Source organism: Oryx dammah, unplaced genomic scaffold (assembly GCF_014754425.2).
Source record: "Oryx dammah isolate SB20612 unplaced genomic scaffold, SCBI_Odam_1.1 HiC_scaffold_29, whole genome shotgun sequence".
NCBI lineage: Eukaryota > Metazoa > Chordata > Mammalia > Artiodactyla > Bovidae > Oryx > Oryx dammah.
The window spans coordinates 43,161,320-43,171,279 of NW_024070213.1; the positions used below are offsets into that span (position 1 = coordinate 43,161,320).

General features: G+C 39.5%; 1 non-coding gene across 1 annotated transcript; it reads left to right on the forward strand.

Moving 5' to 3' along the window:
* Positions 1-1,678: 1,678 nt before the first annotated feature.
* On the forward strand, positions 1,679-1,784 carry LOC120859011. Its single transcript, XR_005720026.1, has one exon. It is a non-coding gene; the product is annotated as a U6 spliceosomal RNA (small nuclear RNA).
* Positions 1,785-9,960: the final 8,176 nt, after the last annotated feature.

Sequence of the window (9,960 nt, forward strand, 5' to 3'; positions counted from 1 at the left end):
GCTTCATCCTTTCATTCTTTCTGGAGTTATTTCTCCACTGATCTCCAGTAGCCTAAATAAGTGACCACCTTCACTCCCTTGTGTCAGGACAGAAATTAGACACTAAAGAGACTTGCAAATAGAAGAAGCCAAAATAGAGGGAACTGCTTTTGAAGTGACAGGTACAACAGATTAAAACTGTGTAGTTGGCACCAACTACATTGGAAGGGGCCCATAGGCCTTGAGAAGTATAAGCTGGAACAAGGAACTATCTGAAACTGAACTGACCACACACTGCCTGCAACAGCTCTAGAGAAATTCCTATGTATATTTTTACTATTATCATTTTTTAAAATTTAATTTTCATTTTTATAACCTACTATTACCTTGCAAAAAAAGACCCTATTTTTAAAGGAAACTTCATAAATATTTTTATAATTTTTGCGATTCTGTTTTTTTTTTTTAATATTGTATTTTTGGGAGTCTAACCTCTACTCTAGATTTTTAATCCTTGCTTTTTGGTATTTGTTATAAATTTTGTACCTTTAAGAATCCAATATTCAGTACCCATTTTTACTTAGAAGTGTGATTACTGGCTTGATTGCCCTCTCCCCCTTTTGACTCTCCTTTTTCTCCCCTAGGTCACCTCTCTCTCCTCCCTCCTCCCTCTCTTCTCTACCCAACTCTGTGAATCTCTTTGGGTATTCCAGGCTGTGGAGAGCCTGGGAACTGATTACTGGCTAGATTGGTCTCTCTCCTTTTGATCCCCCCTCTTCTCTTCCTGGTCACCTCTATCTCCCTCCTCCCTCTTCTCTTCTCTATGTAACTCCATGAACCTCTCTGGGTGTTCCAGGCTGTGGACAGCACATAGGGATTTGATTATTGGCTAGATTTCTCTCTCCTCTTTTGATTCCCACTCTTCTCCTCCTGGTCACCTCTATCTCCCTCCTCCCTCTTCTCTTCTCCATGTAACTCTGTGAACCTCTCTGGGTTCCCTCACTTTGAGAATCTTTCTTTATTAACCTAAATGTTTTATCATTGGTGCTGTATGGATGGAGAAGTCTTGAGCCTACTGTAAGAATAAGACTGAAAACATGAGGCAGGAGGCTTGAATCAAAAACCTGAGAACACCAGAAAACTCCTGACCCCAGGGAACATTAATCGATAGGAGCTCATCCAAAAGCTTCCATACCTACACTGAAACCAAGCTCCACCCAAGAGCCAACAAGTTCCAGAGCTAGACATACCATGCAAATTCTCCAGCAACGCAGGAACATAGCCCTGAGCTTTAATATACAGGCTTCCCAAAGGCACACCAAACCCATAGACACCTAAAAACTCACTACTGGACACTTCATTGCACTCCAGAGAGAAGAAATTCAGCTCCATCCACCAGAACACTGATGTAAGCTTCGCTAACCAGGAAACCTTGACAAGCCACTCATCCAACCCCACCCACAGGGAGGAACCTCCACAATAAAGAGGAACCACAAACTGCCAGAATATAGAAAGGCCACTCCAAACACAGCAATATAAACAAGATGAAAAGGCAGAGAAATACTTAGCATGTAAAGGAACATGATAAATGACCACCAAACCAAACAAAGGAGGAGGAGATAGGGAGTCTACTTGAAAAATAATTCAGAATAGTGATAGTAAAAATGATCCAAAATCTTGAAAAAAAAAAAACGGAGTTACAGTGCTTGCTTCGGCAGCACATATACTAAAATTGGAACAATACAGAGAAGATTAGTATGGCCCCTGTGCAAGGATGATACAAAAATCGTGACACATTCCATATTTTTAATAAATGCTGGAGAGGGTGTGGAGAAAAGGGAACCCTCTTAAACTGTTGGTGGGAATGCAAACTAGTACAGCCACTATGGAGAACAGTGTGGCGATTCCTTAAAAAACTGGAAATTGAAATGCCTTATGACCCAGCAATACCACTGCTAGGCATAAACACTGAGGAAACCAGAATTTTGGAGTGCACTGTTTATAATAGCCAGGACATGGAAGCAGCAGTGTTTTTAATAGCCAGGACATGGAAGCAACCTAGATGTCCATCAGCAGACGAATGGATAAGAAAGCTGTGGTACATATACACAATGGAGTATTACTCACCCATTAAAAAGAATATATTTGAATCCGTTCTAATGAGGTGGATGAAACTGGAGCCGATTATACAGAGTGAAGTAAGTCAGAAAGAAAAACACCAATACAGTATACTAACACATATATATGGAATTTAGAAAGATGGTAATGATAACCCTGCATGTGAGACAGCAAAAGAGACACAGATGTATAGAACAGACTTTTGGACTCTGTGGGAGAGGGAGAAGGTTGGATGATTTGGGAGAATGGCATTGAAACATGTATACTATCATGTAAGAAACGAATCACCAGTCTAGGTTCGATACAGGATACAGGATGCTTGGGGCCAGTGCACTGGGATGACCCATAGAGATGATATGGGGAGAGTGGTGGGAGGGGTGTTCAGGATTGGGAACTCATGTACACCCATGGCGGATTCATGTCAATGTATGGCAAAACCAATACAGCATTGTAAAGTAAAATAAATAAATAAAATAAAATAAAAAAAAACAGTTACAGATAAATAGCCTGGAGATAAGAATTGAGAAGATGCAAGAAATATTTAATAAGGACCTAGAAGAAATAGAAAGGAGTCAATCAATAATGAATAATGCAATAACTGAAATCAAAAATACTCTGGAGGGAACCAGAATAACTGAGGAAGAAGATAGGATAACTGAGGTGGAAGAGAGAATTGTGGAAATAAATGAAGTAGAGAGGAAAAAATAATTAAAAGAAATCAGGGCAACCTCAGAGACCTCTGGGACAATGTCAAACACCCCAACATTTGAATCACAGGAGTCCCAGAAGAAGAAGACAGAAAGTTATGAGAAAATACTTGAGGAGATAATAGTTGAAAACTTCCCTAAAATGGGGACGGAAATAGTCACCCAAGTCCAAGAAACCCAGAGAGTCCCAAACAGGATAAACCCAAGGTGAAACACCCCAAGACACATATCAATCAAATTAACAGAGATCAAACAGAAATAACAAATATTAAAAACAATAAGGGAAAAACAACAAATAACACACAAGAGGATTCCTATAGGATAACAGCTGATCTTTCAATAGAAACTCTTCAGGCCAGAAGGGAATGGCAGGACATACTTAAAGTGATGAAAGAGAAAAACCTACAACGCAGATTACTGTACCCAGCAAGGATCTCATTCAAATATGAAGGAGAAATCAAAAGCTTTCTAGACAAGCAAAAGCTCAGAGAATTCAGCACCACCAAACCAGCTCTTCAACAAACCCTAAAGGATCTTCTCTAGACAGGAAACACAGAAAAGGTGTATAAACTCGAACCCAGAACAACAAAGTAAATGGCAATAGGATCATACTTATCAATAATTACCTCAAATGTATATGGGTTGAATGCCCCAACCAAAAGACGAAGACTGGCTGAATGGATACAAAAACAAGACCCTTAAGTACAGACTGAAAGTGAAGGGCTGGAAAAAGATATTTCATGCAAATGGAGACCATAAGAAAGCAGGAGTAGCAATACTCATATCAGATAAAATAGACTTTGAAATAAAGGCTGTGAAAAGAGACAAAGAAGGACACTACTAAATGATCAAAGGGTCAATCCAAGAAGATATAACAATTATAAATATATGCATCCAACATCAGAGTACTGTAGTATGTAAGGCAAATGCTAGCAAGTATGAAAGGGGAAATTAACAGTAAAACAATAATAGTGGGAGAATTTAATACCCCACTCATACCTATGGATAGACCAACTAAACAGAAAATTCGTAAGGAAACACAAACTTGAAATGATACAATAGGCCAGTTAGACCTAACTGATATCTATAGGACATTTCACCCCAAAACAATGAATTTCACCTTTTTCTCAAGCACACACAGAACCTTCTCCAGGATAGACCACATCCTGGGCCATAAATCTAGCCTTGGTAAATTCAAAAAAATTGAAATAATTCCAAGCGTCTTTTCTGAATACAATGCAGTAAGATTAGATGTCAACTACAGGAAAAAAAAAAAAAAAACTATTAAAACTCTCAACATATGGAGGCTAAACAACACGCTTCTGAATAACCAACAAATCACAGAAGAAATTTTTAAAAAGTCAAAATATGCATAGAAATGAATGAAAATGAAGACACAACAAGCCCAAACCTATAGAACTCAGTAAAAGCAGTGCTAAGGGGAAGGTTCATAGCAGTACAGGCTTACCTCAAGAAACAAGAGAAAAGTCAAATAAACCTAATTCTACACCTAAAGCAACTAGAAAAGGAAGAAATTAAGAATCCTGGGGTTAGTAGAAGGAAACAAATCATAAAAATTAGGGCAGAAATAAATGCAAAAGAAACAAAAGAGACCATAGCAAAAGTAAACAAAACCCAAAGCTGGTTCTTTGGGAAGATAAATAAAACAGACAAACCATTAGCCAGACTCATCAAGAAACAAAGGGAGAAGAATTAAATCAAAAAATTAGAAATGAAAATGGAGAAATCACAACAGACAACACAGGAATACAAAGGATCATAAGAGACTACTATCAGCAACTATATGCCAATAAAATGGACAACTTGGAAGAAATGGACAAATTCTTAGAAAAGTATAACTTTCCAAAACTGAACCAGGAAGAAATAGAAAATCTTAACAGACCCATCACAAGTATGGAAATCGAAACTGTAATCAGAAATCTTCCAGAAAACAAAAGCCCAGGACCAGATGGCTTCACAGCTGAATTCTACCAAAAATTTAGAGAAGATCTAACACCTATCCTACTCAAACTTTTCCAGAAAATTGCAGAAAGTAAACTTCCAAACTCAATCTATGAGGCCACCATCACCCTAATACCAAAACCAGACAAAGATGCCACAAAAAAAGAAAACTACAGGCCAATATCACTGATGAACATAGATGCAAAAATCCTTAACAAAATTTGAGCAAACAGAATCTGACAACATATTAAAAAGATCATACATCATGACCAAGTGGGCTTTATCCCAGGGATGCAAGGATTCTTCAGTGTTCGCAAATCAATGTGATACACCACATTAACAAATTGAAAGATAAAAACCATATGATTATCTCAACAGATGCAGAGAAAGCCTTTGACAAAATTCAACATCCATTTATGATAAAAACCCTCCAGAAAGCAGGAATAGAAGGGACATACCTCAATATAATAAAAGCCATATATGACAAACCCACAACAAACATTATCCTCAATGGTGAAAAATTGAAAGCGTTTCCCCTAAAGTCAGGAACAAGACAAGGATGCCCACTTTCACCACTACTATTTAACATAGTTTTGGAAGTTTTAGCCACAGCAATCAGAGAAGAAAAAGAAATAAAAGGAATCCAGACTGGAAAAGAAGAAGTAAAACTCTCACTGTTTGCAGATGATATGATCCTCTACACAGAAGACCCTAAAGACTCCACCAGAAAATGACTAGACCTATCAATGAATATGGAAAAGGCCATGGCAACCCACTCCAGTACTCTTGCCTGGACAATCCATGGGTGGAGGAGCCTGGTAGGCTGCAGTCCATGGGGTCATTGAGAGTTGGACATGACTGAGTGACTTCACTTTCACGCATTGGAGAAGGAAATCGTAACCCACTCCAGTGTTCTTGCCTGGAGAATCCCAGGGATGGGGGAGCCTGCTGCCGTCTCTGGGGTCGCACAGAATCGGCCATGACTGAAGCAACCTAGCAGCAGCAGCAGCAGCAATCAATGAATATAATAAAGTTGTAGGATATAAAATTAACACACTGAAACCCCTTGCATTCCTATACACTAACAATGAGAAAACAGAAAGAGAAGTTAAGGAAACAATTCCATTCACCATTGCAACAAAAAGAATAAAATACTTAGGAATAAATCTACCTAGAGGAACAAAAGACCTATATATAAAAAACTGTAAAACATTGATGAAAGAAATGAAAAAGGACACAAACAGATGGAGAAATATACCATGTTCATGGATTGGAAGAATCAATATAATGAAAATGAGTATGCTATCCAAAGCAATCTATAGATCCAATGCAATCCCTATCAAGTTACCAATGAATGATATTTTTCAGAGAACTAGAACAAATAATTTCACAATTTGTATGGAAATACAAAAAACCTCGAATAGCCAAAGTAATCTTGAGAAAGAAAAATGGAACTGGAGGAATCAACCTGCCTGACTTCAGGCTCTACTACAAAGCTACAGTCATTAAGACAGTACGGTACTGGCACAAAGACAGAAATATAGATCAATGGAACAAAATAGAAAGCCCAGAGATAAATCCATGCATCTTTGACAAAGAAGGAAAGAATATACAATGGAGAAAAGACAATCTCTTTAACAAGTGGTGCTGGGAAAACTGGTCCACCACTTGTAAAAGAATGAAACTAGAACACTTTCTAACACCATACACAAAAATAAACTCAAAATGGATTAAAGATCTAGATGTAAGGCCAGAAACTATAAAACTCCTAGAGGAAAACATAGACAAAAGACTCTCTGACATAGATCACAGCAGGATCCTCTATGACCCACCTCCCAGAGTAATGGAAATAAAAGCAAAAGTAAACAAATGGGACCTAATTAAGCTTAAAAGCTTTTTTGCAACAAAGGAAATTATAAGCAAGGTGAAAAGACAGCCTTCAGAATGGGAGAAAATAATAGCAAATGAAGCAACTGACAAAGAATTAATCTCAAAAATATACAAGCAACTCCTGCAGTTCAATTCCAGAAAAATAAACGACCCAATCAAAAAGTGGGCCAAAGAACTAAACAGACATTTCTCCAAAGAAGACATACGGATGGCTAACAAACACATGAAAAGATGCTCAACATCACTCATTATCAGAGAAATTCAAATCAAAACCACAATGAGGTACCATCTCACGATGGTCAGAATGGCTGCTATCAAAAAGTCTACAAACTATAAATGCTGGAAGAAGGTGTGGAGAAAAGGGAACCCTCTTACACTGTTGGTGGGAATGCAAACTAGTATAGCCATTATGGAGAACAGTGTGGTGATTCCTTAAAAAACTGGAAATTGAACTGCCTTATGACCCAGCAATCCCACTGCTAGGCATGCACACTGAGGAAACCAGAATTGAAAGTGTACTCCAATATTCATTGCAGCACTGTTTATAATAGCCAGGACATGGAAGCAACCCAGATGTCCATCAGCAGACGAATGGATAAGAAAGCTGTGGTACATATAAACAATGGAATATTACTCAGCCATTAAAAAGAATGCATTTGAATCAGTTTTAATGAGGTGGATGAAACTGGAGCCTATTATACAGAGTGAAGTAAGTCAGAAAGAAAAACACCAATACAGTATATTAATGCATATATATGGAATTTAGAAAGATGGTAATGATAACCCTGTATGCGAGACAGCAAAAGAGACACAGATGTAAAGAACAGCCTTTTGGACTCTGTGGGAGAATGCAAGGGTGGGATGATTTTAGAGAATAGCATTGAAAATGTATATTATCATATGTGAAACAGATCGCCAGTCCAGGTTCAATGCATGAGACAGGGTACTCAGGGCTGGTGCACTGGGATGACCCTGAGGGATGGGATGGGGAGGGAGGTGGGAGGGGGGTTCAGGATGGGGAACACATATACACCCATGGCTGATTCATGTCAATGTATGGCAAAGACCACTACAATATTATAAAGTAATTTAAAAATTTTTTTTAAAAAAGACTATTGCTAGGGGAGAGAGACAAGAACCAAATGTAAATTCAATTTTCCTGAAACAAAAAGGGCAGGAGGTTTTTTAAGGGTTTGCCAGAGAGGGAGCTCATTGGCCTGTCTGTGTTTGCTAATTGGCTTTACCCAAAGAAACAAGCCTTCTCCTATCGAAAGTCAGAAAGTAGTTTTACAATTTGGAGTAAGGTGCTCAGTGCAGTCAAGCACTTACCTCTGCACAGTAACCGGGAGAGAGAGACCCAACTTCTTTGAGGATGACACTTCAAAGGGATAGCAGCCAGGTCCTTGAGTAAGACAGTCTGGATTGTAAGACTGGAGAGAGCCTTTAAAAAAATGATGTCTACATATCTCAACAGGACAGAGAGAGTTAAGATTTCTAAGGAAAATGCTTCAAGAAAAGGGAGGTCAGAGCCTAGGGTCAAGAAGCTGGTCTAAAGTTTAGTTAATTTTTTTTTAACTGATCTGATTTAAAAATAAAAATTTAGTACTGCTTCTCTTGTTTTTTCTTTTTTTTAAGACTCAAAATATCAGTAAAATGCAAAACTTGGAAGCCATGTATGCAGAGAGAGATAGGGAAGCAGAGAAGGGCACTGAGCATTAATAGAGGAGGAAGCGTGACATCACTCATTAATGAGGGGGGCCAGGAGGAAATCTTCAGTAGAAAGGGGTCCCACTTTCAAGTGTGGGACCAGAAGCATGTCAGGAGCTGGGCAGGGGCAGAACAGGACAGGTCTGATTCTCTAGTCTTTCAGGACAGAGACTCCAGCATGAGAAAGAAGGCAGGAATTCAGGTGTCAGAGGATAGCATCCTAGCTCTCAGGAATAAGATTGGACCCAAGGATGAGATCAACTTGCCAACATCTGCTGGATCATCAAAAAAACAAGAGAGCTCCAGACAAACATCTACTTTTGCTTTATTGACTATGCCAAAGCCTTTGACGGTGTGGATCACAACAAACTATGGAAAATTCTTCAAGAGATGGGAATACCAGATCACTTGACCTGCCTCCTGAGAAATCTGTAAGCAGGTCAAGAAGCAACATTTAGAACTGGATATGGAACAACAGTTCAGTTCAGTTCAGTTGCTCAGTCGTGTCTGCTTCTTTGCGACCCCATGAATCACAGCACGCCAGCCCTCCCCATCCATCACTAACTCCCTGAGTCCACCCAATCCCATGTCCATTGAGTTGGTGATGCCATCCAACCATCTCATCCTCTGTCATCCCCTTCTCCTCCTGCCCTCAATCTTTCCCAGCATCAGGATATTTTCAAATGAGTCAGCTCTTCGCATCAGGTGGCCAAAGTATTGGAGTTTCAGTTTCAACATCAGTCCTTCCAATGAACAACTAGGACTGATCTCCTTTAGGGTAGACTGGTTGGTTCTCCTTCCAGTCCAAGGGAATGTCAAGAGTCTTCTCCAACAACAGAGTTCAAAAGCATCAATTCTTCCATGCTCAGCTTTCTTTGTAGTCCAACTCTCACATCCATACATGACTACTGGAAAAACCATAGCCTTGACTATACACACTTTTGTGGACAAAGTAATGTCTCTGCTTTTTAATATGCTGTCTAAGTTGGTCATAACTTTCCTTCCAAGGAGTTCAGTTCAGTTTATTTCAGTCGCTCAGTCGTGTCCGACTCTTTGTGACCCTATGAATTGCAGCACGCCAGGCCTCCCTGTCCATCATCAACTCCCGGAGTTCACCCAAACTCATGTCCATCGAGTTGGTGATGCCATCCAGCCATCTCATCCTGTCGTCCCCTTCTCCTCCTGCCCCCAATCCCTCCCAGTATCAGGGTCTTTTCCAATGAGTCAACTCTTCACATGAGGGGGCCAAAGTATTGCAGTTTCAGCTTTAGCATCAGTCCTTCCAAAGAACACCCAAGACTGATCTCCTTTAGAATGGACTGGTTGGATCTCCTTGCAGTCCAAAGGACTCTCAAGAGTCTTCTCCAACACCACAGTTCAAAAGCATCAATTCTTTGATGCTCAGCTTTTTTCACAGTCCAACTCTCACATCCATACATGACCACTGGAAAAACCATAGCCTTGACTAGACGGACCTTTGTTGGCAAAGTAACGTCTCTGGTTTTGAGTATGCTATCTAGGCTGGTCATAATTTTCCTTCCAAGGAGTAAGCATCTTTTAATTTCACGGCTGCAGTCACCATCTGCAGTGATTTTGGAGC